Source organism: Bufo gargarizans, chromosome 3 (assembly GCF_014858855.1).
Source record: "Bufo gargarizans isolate SCDJY-AF-19 chromosome 3, ASM1485885v1, whole genome shotgun sequence".
NCBI classification, from domain to species: Eukaryota; Metazoa; Chordata; class Amphibia; order Anura; family Bufonidae; genus Bufo; species Bufo gargarizans.
Genome location: NC_058082.1, coordinates 52928721 through 52946593, shown reverse-complemented (window position 1 = coordinate 52946593; position 17873 = coordinate 52928721). Strand labels below are relative to the sequence as shown.

The following is a 17873-nucleotide window of genomic DNA, read 5'->3' as shown; positions in this document are numbered from 1 at the left end:
AGATCGTTCCATGTAAAGGCAGAGGTCTCCTTCACTGATGAGCAGGCGACTGTCCGGAAGGAGACCTTCCTTCCTGACAATCGGCTGCTAAATTGTTCAGTGTATAGGGACCTTTGGCCACAGAGAAATGTACCTTTATCTCTTTAATTCATAGAGCAGGAAGAGCTGAGCAGAATGATATATAGGTTTGTGAGAAAAGATTCAGTAAAAGTTGTAATTTTTACATTTATATCTTTGCCTTTTCTTGATTAAGACCAGTACACGAGGTGGTATTACCAGTGACTGATAGCATTCTCTGTATAAGGGCTCATGCACACAAACTTATTTTCTTTCCGTGTCTGTTCCGTTGTTGTTTTTTTGCAGACTGTATGCGGAATCATTTATTTCAATGGGTCTGCAAAAAAACTGAAGTTACTCCGTGTGCATTCCTGTTCCGTATGTCCATATTTCCATTCCACATTACGGACAAGGATAGGACTGTTCTATTAGGGGCCAGCTGTTCCGTTCCAGAAAATACATAATGCACGCGGACGTCATCCTTATTTTTTGTGGATCCGTTATTTGCGGACCGCAACATACATACGGTCGTGTGCATGAGCCCTATACAGTTAGGCCCCTTTCACACGGGCGAGTTTTCCACGCGGGTGCAATGCGTGAGTTGAACGAATTGCACCCGCACTGAATCAGGACCTATTTATTTCTATGGGGCTGTTCACATGAATGGTGATTTTTACGCATCACTTGTGCGATGCGTGAAAATCGCAGCAAGCTCTATTTTGTGCGTTTTTCACGCAACGCACTGCCTCATAGAAGTGAATGGGGCTGCGTGAAAATCGCAAGCATCAGCAAGCAAGTGCGGATCCGGTGCGATTTTCACGCACGGTTGCTAGGAGACGATCGGGATGGTGACTCAATCATTATTAGTTTCCCTTATAACATGGTTAAAAGGGAAAATAATAGCATTCTGAATACAGAATGCATAGTACAATAGGGCTGAAGGGGTTAAAAAATAAAAATAAAAAATGTAACTCACCTTAATCCACTTGCTCGTGCAGCCCGACTTCTCTTCTGTGCTGTGTACAGGAAAAGGACCTGTGGTGACATCACTCCGGTCATCACATGGTCCATCACATGATCTTTTACCATGGTGATGGATCATGTGACGGACCATGTGATGACCGGAGTGACATCACCACAGGTCCTTTTCCTGTACACAGCACAGAAGAGAAGACGGGCTGCTCGAGCAAGTGGATTAAGGTGAGTAAAATTTTATTTTATTTTTTAACCCCTCCAGCGCTATTGTACTATGCATTTTGTATTCAGAACGCTATTATTTTCCCTTATAACCATGTTATAAGGGAAAATAATACAATCTACAGAACACCGATCCGAAGCCCTAACTTCTGTGAAGAGGTTCGGGTACCAAACATGCCGATTTTTCTCACGCGCGTGCAAAACGCATTACAATATTTTGCACTCGCACGGAAAAATCGCGCATGTTTCCGCAACGCACCCACACCTTGTGCGATTTTGCTTGCGAGTGCTGCCAGTTTTGTATGCGATTGCGTTGTGTTATTGCTTTTGGTGATTGGATTTCCACTTTTACTGTATCATCCGCTGACCATGTCTTCTTGCACTGGCTGGTCTCCTGCTGTTTTGGAGAGTGTCCAGAAATGATTGAGGAGGAACCACGGAGGAAGCGTATGTGGGTGCATCCTATAATTTCGCAGTGGACCAGCAACGGTCAATTTGTTGATTTGTACTCTGACCTCCGTGCGCACCCTCTGAAGTTCCTTAATTATTGCCGCATGTCGGTGTCTACGTTTGATCGGCTGTTGGGGGAGTTGAGGCCTACCTTGACTTTCCAGGACACCAACATGCGGCGGAGTGTGTCACCTGAAGAACGTCCTATTATTACTTTAAGGTAATACTATATATTATCATACTTATCCATTAACCACTTCAGCCCCGCTAGCTGAAACCCCCTTCATGACCAGAGCACTTTTTACACTTCGGCACTACACTACTTTCACCGTTTATCGCTCGGTCATGCAACTTACCACCCAAATGAATTTTACCTCCTTTTCTTCTCACTAATAGAGCTTTCATTTGGTGGTATTTTATTGCTGCTCACATTTTTACTTTTTTTGTTATTAATCGAAATGTAACGATTTTTTTGCAAAAAAATGACATTTTTCACTTTCAGCTGTAAAATTTTGCAAAGAAAACGACATCCATATATAAATTTTTCGCTAAATTTATAGTTCTACATGTCTTTGATAAAAAAAATAAAAAATGTTTGGGCAAAAAAAAAAATGGTTTTGGTAAAAGTTATAGCGTTTACAAACTATGGTACAAAAATGTGAATTTCCGCTTTTTGAAGCAGCTCTGACTTTCTGAGCACCTGTCATGATTCCTGAGGTTCTACAATGCCCAGACAGTAGAAAAACCCCACAAATGACCCCATTTCGGAAAGTAGACACCCTAAGGTATTCGCTGATGGGCATAGTAAGTTCATAGAACTTTTTATTTTTTGTCACAAGTTAGCGGAAAATGATGATGATTTTTTATTTTTATTTTTTTGTTACAAAGTCTCATATTCCACTAACTTGCGACAAAAAATAAAAAATTCTAGGAACTCGCCATGCCCCTCACGGAATACCTTGGGGTGTCTTCTTTCCAAAATGGGGGTAGTTATACTGCCCTGGCAATTTAGGGGCCCAAATGTGTGAGAAGAACTTTGCAATCGAAATGTGTAAAAAATGACCGGTGAAATCCGAAAGGTGCACTTTGGAATATGTGCCCCTTTGCCCACCTTGGCTGCAAAAAAGTGTCACACATCTGGTATCGCCGTACTCAGGAGAAGTTGGGGAATGTGTTTTGGGGTGTCATTTTACATATACCCATGCTGGGTGAGAGAAATATCTTGGCAAAAGACAACTTTTCCAATTTTTTTATACAAAGTTGGCATTTGACCAAGATATTTTTCTCACCCAGCATGGGTATATGTAAAATGACACCCCAAAACACATTCCCCAACTTCTCCTGAGTACGGCGATACCAGCTGTGTGACACTTTTTTGCAGCCAAGGTGGGCAAAGGGGCACATATTCCAAAGTGCACCTTTCGGATTTCGCAGGCCATTTTTTACACATTTTGATTGCAAGGTACTTCTTACACATTTGGGCCCCTAAATTGCCAGGGCAGTATAACTACCCCACAAGTGACCCCATTTTGGAAAGAAGACACCCCAAGGTATTCCGTGAGGGGCACGGCGAGTTCCTAGAATTTTTTATTTTTTGTCACAAGTTAGTGGAATATGAGACTTTGTAAGGAAAAAAGAAAAAAAAAGAAAAATCATCATTTTCCGCTAACTTGTGACAAAAAAATAAAAAATTCTAGGAACTCGCCGTGCCCCTCACGGAATACCTTGGGGTGTCTTCTTTCCAAAATGGGGTCACTTGTGGCGTAGTTATACTGCCCTGGCAATTTAGGGGCCCAAATGTGTGAGAAGTACCTTGCAATCAAAATCTGTAAAAAATGGCCTGTGAAATCCGAAAGGTGCACTTTGGAATATGTGCCCCTTTGCCCACCTTGGCTGCAAAAAAGTGTCACACATCTGGTATCGCCGTACTCAGGAGAAGTTGGGGAATGTGTTTTGGGGTGCCATTTTACATATAACTATGCTGGGTGAGAGAAATATCTTGGCAAAAGATAACTTTTCCCATTTTTTTATACAAAGTTGGCATTTGACCAAGATATTTTTCTCACCCAGCATGGGTATATGTAAAATGACACCCCAAAACACATTCCCCAACTTCTCCTGAGTACGGCGATACCAGATGTGTGACACTTTTTTGCAGCCTAGATGCGCAAAGGGGCCCAAATTCCTTTTAGGAGGGCATTTTTAGACATTTGGATCCCAGACTTCTTCTCACACTTTCGGGCCCCTAAAAAGCCAGGGCAGTATAAATACCCCACATGTGACCCCACTTTGGAAAGAAGACACCCCAAGGTATTCAATGAGGGGCCTGGCGAGTTCCTAGAATTTTTTATTTTTTTGCATAAGTTAGCGGATATAGATTTTTTTTGTTTTTTTCTCACAAAGTCTCACTTTCCGCTAACTTAGGACAAAAATTTCAATCTTTCATGGACTCAATATGCCCCTCACGGAATACCTTGGGGTGTCTACTTTCCGAAATGGGGTCACATATGGGGTATTTATACTGCCCTGGCTTTTTAGGGGCCCTAAAGCGTGAGAAGAAGTCTGGAATATAAATGTCTAAAAATGTTTACGCATTTGGATTCCGTGAGGGGTATGGTGAGTTCATGTGAGATTTTATTTTTTGACACAAGTTAGTGGAATATGAGACTTAGTAAGAAAAAACAAAAACAAACAAAAAAATTCCGCTAACTTGGGCCAAAAAAATGTCTGAATGGAGTAGGGCTGCAGCTAACGATTATTTGAATAATCGATTAGTTGCCGATTAATTTCTACGATTAATCGATTAATCGGCAAAAACGACAAAATTACAAAACAGAGGTTTATATGATCTTACTTGAAAAAATATGTTCAAAGGCCATATTAAAACAAATTGGGGACGACACTATTATGGGGGATCTGTGGACGACACTATTATGGGGGATCTGTGGACGACACTATTATGGGGGATCTGTGGGTGGCGCAGTTATGGAGAGGGGGATCTGTGGACGGCGTAGTTATGGAGAGGGGGATCTGTGGACGGCGCAGTTATGGAGAGGGGGATCTGTGGGTGGCACAGTTATGGAGAGGGGGATCTGTGGGCGGCGCAGTTATGGAGAGGGGGATCTGTGGGTGGCGCAGTTATGGACAGGGGGATCTGTGGGTGGCGCAGTTATGGACAGGGGGATCTGTGGGTGGCGCAGTTATGGAGAGGGGGATCTGTGGGTGGCGCAGTTATGGAGAGGGGGATCTGTGGGTGGCGCAGTTATGGAGAGGGGGATCTGTGGACGACGTAGTTATGGAGAGGGGGATCTGTGGGTGGCGCAGTTATGGAGAGGGGGATCTGTGGACGACGTAGTTATGGAGAGGGGGATCTGTGGACGGCGTAGTTATGGAGAGGGGGATCTGTGGGTGGCGCAGTTATGGAGAGGGCGATCTGTGGGCGGCGCAGTTATGGAGAGGGGGATCTGTGGGCGGCGAAGTTATGGAGAGGCGGATCTGTGGGCGGCGCAGTTATGGAGAGGGGGATCTGTGGATGGCGCTGTTATGTGGAGGGATCTGTGGCTGGCGCAGTTATGGAGAGGGGGATCTGTGGGTGGCGCTGTTATGGAGAGGGGGATATGGGCATAACAGTGCACAGATCCCTTTCCTCATAACAGTGCACAGATCCCCCTTCCCATAGCAGTGCCATACACAGACCCCCCCCCCCTCCACCCCATAGCAGTGCTATACACAGACCCCCCCTCCCCATAGCAGTGCCATAGACAGATCCTCCCCCCTCCCCATAGCAGTGCTATACACAGACCCCCCTCCCCATAGCAGTGCCATAGACAGATCCTCCCCCCTCCCCATAACAGCCCCGGCCCCGATGCTTATAAGTCGGACTAATCACGTCTGCATCTTTATTTTACCTTTTTACAACGACGCTCCTGTAACAGCCAGGCAGAGCGGACGGCGGCGTAACGTCACTCACTCACGTGACGCACCTGCTCCGCCCACCTCATGAATGAAGGAGGCGGAGCAGGTGCGTCACGTGAGTGAGTGACGTTACGCCGCCGTCCGCTCTGCCTGGCTGTTACAGGAGCGTCATTGTAAAAAGGTAAAATAAAGATGCAGCGACCGCCCGCCCGCCCGCATAGCAACGAATCGGCGATTATTCGATAACTGGATTCGTCGACAACTAATCCAGTTATCGAATATAATCGATTAATCGTTGCAGCCCTAGAATGGAGCCTTACAGGGGGGGTGATCAATGACAGGGGGGTGATCAATGACAGGGGGGTGATCACCCATATAGACTCCCTGATCACCCCCCTGTCATTGATCACCCCCCTGGTAAGGCTCCATTCAGACGTCCGTATAATTTTTACGGATCCATGGATCGGATCCGCAAAACACATGCGGACGTCTGAATGGAGCCTTACAGGGGGGTGATCAATGACAGGGGGGTGATCAATGACAGGGGGGTGATCACCCATATAGACTCCCTGATCACCCCCCTGTCATTGATCACCCCCCTGTAAGGCTCCATTCAGACGTCCGTATGATTTTTACGGATCCATGGATACATGGATCGGATCCGCAAAACACATGCGGACGTCTGAATGGAGCCTTACAGGGGGGTTATCAATGACAGGGGGTGATCAGGGTGATCACCCCCCTGTCACTGATCACCCCCCCTGTAAGGCTCCATTCAGACGTCCGCATGATTTTTACGGATCCATGGATACATGAATCGGATCCACAAAACACATGCGGACGTCTGAATGGAGCCTTACAGGGGGGTTATCAATGACAGGGGGTTATCAGGGTGATCACCCCCCTGTCACTGATCACCCCCCCTGTAAGGCTCCATTCAGACGTCCGCATGATTTTTACGGATCCATGGATACATGGATCGGATCCACAAAACACATGCGGACGTCTGAATGGAGCCTTACAGGGGGGTGATCAACGACAGGGGGTGATCAGGGTGATCACCCCCCTGTCACTGATCACCCCCCCTGTAAGGCTCCATTCAGACGTCCGTATGATTTTTACGGATCCATGGATACATGGATCGGATCCGCAAAACACATGCGGACGTCTGAATGGAGCCTTACAGGGGGGTTATCGATGACAGGGGGTGATCACCCCCCTGTCACTGATCACCCCCCCTGTAAGGCTCCATTCAGACGTCCGCATGATTTTTACGGATCCATGGATACATGGATCGGATCCACAATACACATGCGGACGTCTGAATGGAGCCTTACAGGGGGGTTATCAATGACAGGGGGTGATCAGGGTAATCACCCCCCTGTCACTGATCACCCCCCCTGTAAGGCTCCATTCAGACGTCCGCATGATTTTTACGGATCCATGGATACATGGATCGGATCCACAAAACACATGCGGACGTCTGAATGGAGCCTTACAGGGGGGTGATCAATGACAGGGGGTGATCAGGGTGATCACCCTCCTGTCACTGATCACCCCCCCTGTAAGGCTCCATTCAGATGTCCGCATGATTTTTACGGATCCATGGATACATGGATCGGATCCACAAAACACATGCGGACGTCTGAATGGAGCCTTACAGGGGGGTGATCAATGACAGGGGGGTGATCAGGGAGTGTATATGGGTGATCACCCGCCTGTCATTGATCACCCCCCTGTAAGGCTCCATTCAGACGTCCGCATGTGTTTTGCGGATCCGATCCATGTATCCATGGATCTGTAAAAATCATGCGGACGTCTGAATGGAGCCTTACAGGGGGGTGATCAATGACAGGGGGGTGATCAATGACAGGGGGTGATCAGGGAGTGTATATGGGTGATCACCCGCCTGTCATTGATCACCCCCCTGTAAGGCTCCATTCAGACGTCCGCATGTGTTTTGCGGATCCGATCCATGTATCCATGGATCTGTAAAAATCATGCGGACGTCTGAATGGAGCCTTACAGGGGGGTGATCAATGACAGGGGGGTGATCAATGACAGGGGGTGATCAGGGAGTGTATATGGGTGATCACCCGCCTGTCATTGATCACCCCCCTGTAAGGCTCCATTCAGACGTCCGCATGTGTTTTGCGGATCCGATCCATGTATCCGTGGATCCGTAAAAATCATACGGACGTCTGAACGGAGCCTGACAGGGGGGTGATCAATGACAGGGGGGTGATCAGGGAGTTTATATGGGGTGATCATGGGTGATCAGGGGTTCATAAAGGGTTAATAAGTGACGGGGGGGGGTGTAGTGTAGTGTAGTGTTTGGTGCGACTTTACTGACCTACCTGTGTCCTCTGGTGGTCGATCCTAACAAAAGGGACCACCAGAGGACCAGGTAGGAGGTATATTAGACGCTGTTATTAAAACAGCGTCTAATATACCTGTTAGGGGCTAAAAAATTCGGATCTCCAGCCTGCCAGCGAGCGATCGCCGCTGGCAGGCTGGAGATCCACTCGCTTACCTTCCGTTCCTGTGAGCGCGCGCGCCTGTGTGCGCGCGTTCACAGGAAATCTCGCGTCTCGCGAGATGACGCGTATATGCGTCGTCCAGGAGGAGTAAAGCAACCACCTCCCGGACGCATATCTGCGTACAGCGGTCGGGAGGCGGTTAATAACCTACTGTTTGCCAATACATAGCAGTTTTGTATATGGCCTGTGTCTTCATAACTTTACCTGTTTTATGTCTAAGTACTTCAAAGTAGTACACATGTATTGTATATAGTTCTTTTTTATTCATTAAGGGTCCATTCACACATAAGTGTGTGTTTTGCGGATCCACTGATCCGCATAACACAGACTCTGGCAATGTGCGTTCTGCATTTTGCGGACCGCACATCGCCGGCACTTAATAGAAAATGCCTAATCTTGTCTGCAATTGCGGACAAGAATAGGACACGTTCTATTTTTTTCGGGATCGCAATTTCGGACCCTGAAGTGCAGATCCGCATTTCCGGATCCGGGCAGCACATTGAGCGGCCCCATAGAAATGAATGGGTCTGCAATTCCGTTCCGCAAAATGTGGAACAGAATTGCGGACGTGTGAATGAAGCCTAATTGTGTGTGCTTTTCTGCCAGCCACTTTGTCTAAAGTAACTTGTTGCACTACCAAGTGATTGATTAGTCACACCAGATTCAAGTTCCGCGGGGGTTAATTATTCTAATCCTGGCTGTAATGAAGAGGATATGTCACCTGTGTGTATATGGTAATGGTGTTGAAGTTGATTTAGCTAAATGCTATTCCTTTTTTTTAAGGCCTCATGCACAGCCTCCGGGCTTGGATGCGGACCCATTCACTTCAATTGGGCCGCAAAAGATGCAGACAGCACTCCGCGTGCTGTCCGCATCCCTTGCGCCGTTCCGTGGTCCGCCCAAAAAATATAACCTGTCCTATTCTTGTCTGTTTTGCGGATAAGAATAGGCAGTTATATCAATGGCTGTCCATGCCGTGACGCACACAGACGCCATCCGTGTTTTGCAGATCGCAAAACACACAACGGTCGTGTGCATGAGGCCTAAAGTATATATCAATATAAAGTATTGAGTCCCAATCTTGGAGCATGGCCTATTTTAATTTCAAATTGCCAGACACATCGCCTTTAAATAATGTAAAGTAATGTAGTTGATTTTTAAAACTTGAGCAATTTTGTGTATTCATTTATTTATTTTTTTCACTTCAGATAACTGGCAACGGGCAATTCTTTTTCTTCATTACATTTTGATTTTATTTGTCAATTGTTTTTATTGTATTTTGAAGAAAAGGTAATACAGAAATATATATCACGCCAAATTTCTCTGTTTTACAGCATGAATCAAATGATACATAAACAAAGAATAAAATAGAAAAGGGAATACCTAGAAGGGGAAAGAGGGAATAAAGGGGTTAGGGTTTCCTGTAGGATGAGAATTTCCAGAGGATGCAACATACCATAATAGTACAATCTTCCATATCCCATATCATCGCCCTGAAACTTAAATGAGTGAGACTTGATCCATAGTAGGATGTTTAAACCCACCCCAAGTGTCTCGAATGCTACGGAGTAGGTCCAGGACCGGATAGGGCTCCAGACTGATCCTTTATGAATTCCCACTTTGCCCACTCTATCTCATACCTGCTAATTCTAGCATCTTTATATGCCATCATTTTTTCGTACACCGAAGTAGTGGCCACTGATTCAATTATTTCAGAAAGGGACGGTATTCTCTTACTTTTCCAGTAGGTCACTATACGTAACTTTGTTGCTAGAAAAACGTGCAAGCTTATCACTCTTGCTTCTCTGGGAATCTCGCTTAACCTTAGAAATAACAAGGCTAGAGCAGGATCAGGCAAAATTGGGGCTGTAGTCAAAAGAGAAATTGTTTTGAAGATCTGGGCCCACAGTTCCTTGAGGTTAGGACATCCCCAAAGTATATGAAACAAGGACCCGATCCCTCCGCATCCTCTCCAGCAGGCATGTGACACTCCCGGGTATATCTGCCTAAGTCTGAGTGGAGTATAGTACCATCTCAGCATCGTCTTCATGTATGATTCAAAATGGGTAGTACAATGCAGGTGGGACGAGGCGGCTCCAATGGCAGTAGTCCATTGGGCAGTAGTATATGATTGTCCTAGATCTTTCTCCCATGCAATGAACGGGGTTGTTTTAACGAAGGAAAGTTTGTTACCTAGGAGGGAATAAGTAGCCTTAATTCCTGGAGAGGATGAATTGGGAAGGTTCCAATGTTTCAGCAGTTGTAAGACCCCATTGCCAATTGTCATAGGAGTATCATTAAGGATATGCTTAACCCTCAGGTATTTAAATATTTCTCCACTCGGAATGCTGTAGGACTGTTGTAAGACCTCAAAGGGTTTGATCAGCGAGTCTGTCAACAGCTCTCCGACCGTCCGCACTCCTCTCTCCTTCCAAGCTGCCAATTGCAAATCAGGGGTAAGCAGAGATAAGTAATCTATTGGAGCCAAGTGTGAAAATGATACCTGGTCATTTGCCACCTTGTTTGCATATGCTTTCCACATGACTAGTGAAGAGGAGACAAAGAATGATTGGGTCGGGATAGGGGATGTTTTGCTAATGCATGCTAAAAGTAAGGCTTTAAGGTTGTGTGAGGGAGCCTGGGATTGCTCAATATGAACCCAGTGTATAGACTCATCGCCCACCCACCACTCCTTCAATTGGTTGATTCTGGAGGCTATGTAATAGTCAGAGATGTTCGGTAAACTAAGACCCCCTTTCTTTTTGTGTCTATTCATTATACCCCTAGCAATTCTAGGTGGACCCTTCTGCCAAATGAATTTATTAAGCATTTTATTGGACAGCTTAAAGAAGGAGTCTGGGATGGGGATAGGGATGGTCCTAAACAGGTATAGCATTTTTGGAAGGACGTGATGTTGAAACGCAGCTATCCGCCCCAGCCATGATAGCTCTGCTTTCGCCATGTTGTTAAGTTCAGATTGAAGTGATGGTAGTAACTGGGAAAAATTAGCTTTAAAGAGGTTGTGAGGGGTGGAGCAAAGACGGATTCCTAAGTATGAGATATCACCAGATCTCCAGTCTAGGGGAAACTTTCCCTGCAGGTGAATTAGTTCATCTGAAGATAATCCTAGCGGGAGGACCTGCGACTTAGTCTCATTGATTTTATAATAAGACAGAGCGCCATACTCGCGTATTATATTCATCGCCGCTGATGTTGACTTATCAGGGTTAGTAAGAGACAGAATGATGTCGTCCGCATACAAAGAAATGCGGTGTTGCCTATCTCCTATTTGAATGCCCGTTATCTCTGGGGACCTCCTTATCGCCTGGGCTAAAGGCTCTATGGATAAAATAAAAATAAGTGGGGAAAGGGGGCATCCCTGTCTGGTGCCGTTAGACAGAGCAAAATAATCTGATAGGGTGCCATTAGCTAAGACCTTTGCCGAGGGGTCTTTATATAGTGCCCCAATTGCTCTCATCATTTGGTGTGGAAAACCCATTTTCTCGAGCACCGAGAAGACAAACGACCAATTGACCCGGTCGAATGCCTTCTCAGCGTCCAGGGTAATGAAGAGTGCTGGTGTAGCAGATCTGTTTGCGTAATCTATTAAGATTAGGACTCTCCTTGAGTTGTCCGTAATTTGCCTTTTTTGCACAAAACCCACTTGGTCTGGGTTAATTAAGGTCGGAATAATGGGGGCTAACCTATTCGCTATACATTTTGCATATATTTTAAGATCCACATTCAAGAGTGATATTGGGCGAAAATTTTGTGGAGTGTCTGGGTCTTTCCCCGGTTTTGGCAAGGTCACTATAATAGCTTCTAACATCTCCTTTGGCATCCTTCCATCCGATGCGGCACGAGACAGGGAGGCCTGTAGGTGGGGAGCTATTGTTGGGGCGTACAATTTATAGTACATATTGGATAGGCCGTCTGGACCCGGACTTTTGTGGCTCGGGAGATGGCGGATTATGCCGAGAATTTCTTCTACTGTAATGGGAGAAGTGAGAGATTTTTTTCCTCTCCGTGTCGATGGTGGGAAGGGACAATGAATCCAAAAATTTATCTATGTCAGAGGAAGAAGGAGGAGTGATGAGGGGGTCATGCTCGAGATTATAGAGGTGGGAATAAAATTCTCTAAATCGATTGGCGATGTGCTTAGGGTCATATATTTTTTGGGATTTGGTAGAGTTCCATAGAAAGGCTATGCGGGATTTAGAGGCTCTTGCTTTAATTCTATTTGCGAGTAATCTTCCTGCCTTATTAGCTTGGGAGTAATATCTAGCTTTAGTTTTCTTCAAGGCATGTTCGTAAGAATGTAAAAGGAGTTCCCTTAGCTTCAACCTGAGGGTCTGCAAGGTGTGTGATGTATTCACGCTTGGAGCCGTTTTATTAACTATTTCTAACTGCTCTATTTGGGATAATAAATCCCTCTGGGATTTTTCCCTCTGTTTTTTGTCAATGTGGCCTAATTTTATCAAGACTCCTCTTATATACGCTTTGTGCGCGAGCCACACCATGGAAGGGTCCGACACCGAGGCCGAATTGTAGAGGAAATACTCTTCTAGTTCTTTAGTAATCTCCTGTGAATATTGGGAATGAGATAGAATGAAATCATTCGCTCTCCAAAGCTGACTATGGGGGAATTGGAACTGTTCCTTAATTTCCACAGTAATTGCTGCGTGGTCAGACCACCTTATTAATCCAATATCTGCTCTTTGTATTTGGCCAATGGATCTTCCATCTACTAATATCAGATCTATGCGGGAGTAGGAGTGGTGGGAGGGTGAGAAGTATGTATAATCCCTTTCCGAGGCATGTAGAATACGCCAAATATCATAGAGGGAGTTGAGTAGCAATAATTGGGCAAGATTTGCAGAGACACTTCTGGAAGAGGAAGTGGTGTCAAGGGAAAGGTCAGGAACGGTATTAAAGTCTCCGCATATAATGACTCTGCCTTTCTGTACGGAGTTTACTTTGTTAAGGAGTCTTTGTATGAATCTGTGCTGCCTCTTGTTTGGGGCATATAGTCCCACCACTGTGTAAAGCACGTTATTAAGGTGACAGATGTGGATGATATATCTACCCCTTTGATCTAAGAAGGTGGAGACTTCTGAATGCGCCACCGTGTTTTTGAAGGCTAGGAGGACCCCCCTCTTCTTTTTTGTATCATGAGCTTGTAAGATCACTGGGAAACTATTGTGTTTGAGCCTGTGGGCGTCTTTCTCTAGAATATGCGTCTCTTGCGCGCAAAAAATGTCACACTTAAGGTCAAGAGCCTCTTTCCATAGCATGCGACGCTTAAATGGGCTGTTTAGGCCTCTAACATTAAGGGAGCCCAATTTAAGTACCATCGTAAAGATCACATAGCATTGTTAAGAACCTATACGTATATTTCGGGATAAAGGAACCTCTTCTCATAACCACAGAAGCAAAACATATACCATCATCTGGTATGTCGTTACTCAAGCCTGGAAACCCTGGGGGAGTAAAATAAAAGGGAGAAGAAAAGGAAAACACTAAACATAATATTAACAAAGCTATCCAAGCCGGAGTCGCCTTTAAACTCGGGCGATCGGGCTGATAGGTTGGAGGCAGGTAGAATTGCCTCTCAAGTATGTTGGGGGAAAACATAGTCAGCCAATATGGGGAAATGACTACTCAACCACTCCTACACCTTCAGAAGCGGTGAATCAAAGTCCTTCAGCGGTTTTTCTTCTTACGCCTGCTTTCCACCACCTGCCATTCTTCTTCAGTTGGGATCCTGCTTCTGGGTGGCAACTCATGAGAAGGATCCGTCTGGATATCCCAGGTAGATAGCAATTTCTTCCCCTCTTCCACGGACTTGACCACCACCACAGAGTCGTCCTTACGGATAAGAAGCTTGACTGGGAATCCCCATCGGTATACTATGGAGTGAGCCCGCAGAGCTGATGTTATGGGGAAAAATGTGCGGCGGAGCTGTAAAGTGGCCGCAGACAAGTCCGCAAAGAGCTGGACAGACTGGTAAGGATCCGGCAAACAGATTCTCTTCCTAGCATTTGCCAGTGCAATTTCTTTTATATGGTAAAAATGAATCCTGGCCAGGACATCTCTGGGGGAACCTTCTGGAAGATGTTTAGGCCTGGCGACCCTGTGTGCCCTATCAATAATCAAGTCCCTGTCTGAACAGGTGGGTATGAGCGCTTTCAGCAGGCACTTTATATAATCGAACAGATCCGTTGATGAGACAGTCTCTGGGATCCCCCGTAGTTTAAGGTTATTTCTGCGGGATCTATCCTCAAGATCTGCAACCTTGGCCTTAAGATATGATACTTCAGCCGCCAATACCTCATGGTCGTCAATCAGATTATTATGAGAGGTGGCAAACTCCCCCATTTTCTCTTCCACATGCAGCGTCCTGTTGCTCAAGTCTGTAACTGTGGCCTGCAGTGGCATTATTAAATTCGACATGTGAGCGGTCATGGAGTTATTAAATGCTAGCAGCATTTGCTTCATCAAGCTGCTGGAGGCAGGTAAGTCGTTAGTGGGGAAGGCTTGCAGCGTCTCCACTGTATAAGGAGAGTCCGTCTCCTCCAGTGTGGTCGATATATCGTGCCCGGATTCTTGGATCCTCGGCCTTCGTTGCTCCGGACTAACCGGCGGTAAGGCCTGAGAGGCAGTCCCTGTGAGCGGGGATCCCGCGCCCGAGCTAGGCCGACTGACCTGAGAGGGGGAGGGAGAAGTCGACGCTGTGGAGGCCGCAGCAGTCTCTGGGCTCCGATTCACGACCCTCTCCTCCGTTCGTCTTGGAGGCGACGGCTTGATCCCTCCGTCGCTGCTCGTGTGCAGGGCTGTTGATGCACTCTCCCCGACGGCGCCATCTTTGCTCTGGTCTTTGCTGAATAAAAATTCCAGCTTGCCTTGCGCTTTCGACACTCTTTTTCCCCTGGTCATCATGGGGGTCTTTGCCGGTGTCTGGCAGACGAACTGTGTCTCGAAAAGGAGCACTTTGAAGGGCTTTAGCTGTGATAGTCGCAGTGTAGGAGCGGGAGCTCAGGATTACGCATCCATCTCCCTCTGCAGCTTGGCCACGCCCCCCCTACATTTTGATTTTAGAATGAGGACCTCCACAATTGCTGGCGTCCATCGGGCTACATGGGCCGCCATTTGGTTGAGACTGAAGGTTTCAGTGCTGCCACATCCAACCAGGCAGCAGTGGCTTGATATAGCCCAGGGCTTCCTGGAGAGAGGGCTCAATTACAAAATTGTATTGGTGCCCTTGACGGGAAGCACATACGGGTTAGGAAGTCACCAAACTCAAGGTCCCAATACTATAATTATAAACAGTTTTTCTCTGTAGTTTTGTTGGTCTTGGCTGACACAAACTACGGGTTTATAGTTGTAGATATTGGGTCCTATGGAAGTACTGCAGATGCTCGCATCTTCCGGGCTTCCAGAATGGGTCGCTGGCTTCCGTCCAACCAACTGGACGTACCATAGCCAGGCTCCTCTGGCCCACCAGCGCCTTATGTGGTTGTGGGGGATAGGGTTTAGCCCTTTCTATCCACCTCAAGGTTTGGATGCAAAGAGGCGCACTTTTAATTATAGGTTAAGTAGGGCCAGAAGGTTTGTGGAGTGCGCCTTTGGGATTTTTCTTTCACCCATCCAGCTGGCCCCAGAAAATATCAATGTGGTCATCAAAGCGTGTGTAGTGCTGCACAACTACATACGCACCTATGAGTCGACACCTGATGAAGACGCCCAACACATCAGGGACAGATTGATCTTCTGCAGAAAATATGGTGAATGGACTGCTGAGGACTGGGGCAAAGTCATATTCTCCGATGAAGCCTCTTTCCGATTGTTTGGGGCATCAGGAAAAAGGCTTGTCCGGAGAAGAAAAGGTGAGCGCTACCATCAGTCTTGTGTCATGCCAACAGTAAAGCATCCTGAGACCATTCATGTGTGGGGTTGCTTCTCATCCAAGGGAGTGGGCTCACTTACAATTTTGCCCAAAAACACAGCCATGAATAAAGAATGGTACCAAAACACCCTCCAACAGCAACTTCTTCCAACAATCCAACAACAGTTTGGTGAAGAACAATGCATTTTCCAGCACGATGGAGCACCGTGCCATAAGGCAAAAGTGATAACTAAGTGGCTCGGGGACCAAAACGTTGAAATTTTGGGTCCATAGCCTGGAAACTCCCCAGATCTTAATCCCATTGAGAACTTGTGGTCAATCCTCAAGAGGCGGGTGGACAAACAAAAACCCACTAATTCTGACAAACTCCAAGAAGTGATTATGAAAGAATGGGTTGCTATCAGTCAGGAATTGGCCCAGAAGTTGATTGAGAGCATGCCCAGTCGAATTGCAGAGGTCCTGAAAAAGAAGGGCCAACACTGCAAATACTGACTCTTTGCATAAATGTCATGTAATTGTCAATAAAAGCCTTTGAAACGTATGAAGTGTGTGTAATTATATTTCACTACATCACAGAAACAACTGAAACAAAGATCTAAAAGCAGTTTAGCAGCAAACTTTCTGAAAACTAATATTTGTGTCATTCTCAAAACTTTTGGCCACGACTGTACAGACCAATAATAAGCACCCAGGGAAAAAGGGAGGTGGAAAATCTGTCCCTTTGCTCTCCCTATTCTATTCCTCAGCCCAGGGACAGCCCCTAGTGGTGGGGACTCCCTGTCCTCGAACCTGGGCTAGTGTTGCCCTCACGAGACCCTGGAGGGATACCAAAAAAGAATGTGGGTCACCACATTTCCCTAATTAATGTAGAACAGAAGACCGGCACTTCACAGGTAGAATCTTCACAGCCGAAACATGTGTCACATCTGCGCTGTTTCCTCCATGCTAAAATAAAAAGTGAAGATTCTACCAGTGAAGTGCCGGTGTTCTGTTCTACATTGTAAGTGGGCTTTTCATACCATGGATGCGAGCACCACGATTCTGCAAGAGGAGTGCCGACTGTTTTTCCTTTTAGTTCCCTAATTAAGGTGCTTATAAAAAATTATATAAATACAAAAGACACCTAACCCTGTTAGGAGGGCCTAGGGGTGGGTCGCATTCACACTCACAGTCACAGTCACGATATTTTAGGGGACCCGGGAGTGAATGTGTAATCTACCCGTTGATTTAAATAATGCAAACAAACAACATATGGGGTCATTTATCCACATTGGGTAAATTAGAAGTGTCATAGCTGCCCATAGCAACAATTCATAATCCACTTGTCATGTTGTTCACCTACTTTTGCTCATAAAAGGAGTAATCGGAATGGTTGCTATCGGCAATTATGACATTTAAAATGTAACTATTCTTACCAATCACAGTACCTACATAGTCTACATACAGTGTGCGTCGCTAAACATGTAGTGTCAGTGTGTAGAATTCACTTACGGATGCAGCTCCGTGACGTCATGGAGGGACATCAGCTGTTCTTTGAATATATAGGGCCTTTTTTGAAGGGGGGCCTGGAACCACTCCGCCCATGCTGCTTCATTTCTTTTCGAAATTGGTCCTTACAGCTCCGCCAACGATTCTTGACCTTTTCAACTTGTAATAAAAAGACAAGAAAGGAAAATGTAGGCAAATATACAATTTTCCAGATTATAACATATGAAATGGCCTATATACTAGGGAGGATAACGTATGACATGGCCTATATACTAGGGAGGATAACGTATGACATGGCCTATATACTAGGGAGGACAGCA

General features: G+C 46.0%; 1 protein-coding gene across 1 annotated transcript in view; it reads right to left on the bottom strand.

The window, feature by feature from the left end:
- Positions 1-17574, bottom strand: part of DLEU7 (deleted in lymphocytic leukemia 7) — a 33747-nt gene extending 16173 nt beyond the window's left edge. The window contains exon 1 of the mRNA XM_044287964.1: positions 17557-17574. The gene's annotated coding sequence lies outside the window, so the exon portion shown is untranslated. The remainder of the gene's footprint in view (positions 1-17556) is intronic.
- Between the last annotated feature and the right edge of the window lie 299 nt (positions 17575-17873).